The sequence below is a fragment of the Gossypium raimondii genome, chromosome 6, assembly GCF_025698545.1.
Source record: "Gossypium raimondii isolate GPD5lz chromosome 6, ASM2569854v1, whole genome shotgun sequence".
NCBI classification, from domain to species: Eukaryota; Viridiplantae; Streptophyta; class Magnoliopsida; order Malvales; family Malvaceae; genus Gossypium; species Gossypium raimondii.
The window spans coordinates 31,351,444-31,352,484 of record NC_068570.1 but is presented as its reverse complement, the minus strand read 5'-3'; the positions used below and the strand labels follow the sequence as shown (position 1 = coordinate 31,352,484).

General features: G+C 39.7%; 1 non-coding gene across 1 annotated transcript; it reads right to left on the bottom strand.

Annotated features, from left to right (window-relative positions):
* Window positions 1–641: 641 nt before the first annotated feature.
* LOC128042017 (small nucleolar RNA R71) lies at window positions 642–748 on the bottom strand. Its single transcript, XR_008197225.1, has one exon. It is a non-coding gene; the product is annotated as a small nucleolar RNA R71 (small nucleolar RNA).
* Between the last annotated feature and the right edge of the window lie 293 nt (window positions 749–1,041).

Genomic DNA, 1,041 nt, shown 5'->3' with positions numbered 1-1,041 from the left:
CCTTGAGATTGAAAGAACTTTTCAACAAAAAAGGAGACAAGTAAGCCAAAGAAGGACCGAAGAGATCAACTACGAAAATTCGAATCAAGGAAACAAAACAAACCCTGCTCAAAATCCTATCCTTATTGCTAATGATAGGGATAGAGCTCTAAGACACTATGTCATGCTAGTGTTTCATGATCTTAATCCAGGTATTGGGAGACTCAAAATCTAGGCACAACAATTCGAGCTGAACTCAATTATGTTCCAAATGCTTCAAACAGTGGGCTAATTCAGTGGAATGCCTACCGAAGATCATCATCTTCACTTAAGACTGTTAATCCAGGTATCGGGAGACTCAAAATCTAGGCACAACAGTTCGAGCTGAACTGATTACGTTACAAATGCTTCAAAAAGTGGGCTAATTCAGTGGAATGCCTACTGAAGATCATCATCTTCACTTAAGACTGTTTATGGAGGTGAACGATTCTTTCAAGCTAGCCGGATTACCCAAAGATGCACTACAATTAAAGTTGTTCCCATATTCCCTAAGGGACAGAGCTCAAACCTGGTTGAACTCATTGCCACCAAATTCCATTTCCACATGGAAAGAGTTAGTAGAAAGATTCCTCATGAAGTATTTCCCACCTAGCAAGAATGTTAAGTTGAGGAACGAGATCACTACTTTCCAAAAAATGGATGATGAGTCCTTGTATGAGGCATGGGAAATGTATAAAGAATTATTACGAAAGTGCCCTCATCATGGAATCCCATATTGCATCCAGCTTGAGGCATTCTATAATGGTCTCAATGCTCACACATGGATGGTAGTGGATGCTTCTGCTAATGGTGCTCTCCTTTCAAAGTCTTATAACGAGGCTTATTAAAACATTGAGAGGATTGGCAGCAACCATTATCAATGGCCAACCAATCGAGCAGTGTTAGGAAGATGAGTCACTGGAGTACATGAAGTGGACGCTCTCACTTCACTTGCATCTTAGGTATCTTCGATATCATCGATGCTTAAAAATTTTACCATTAATGGGTTTAATAATTTTGCAG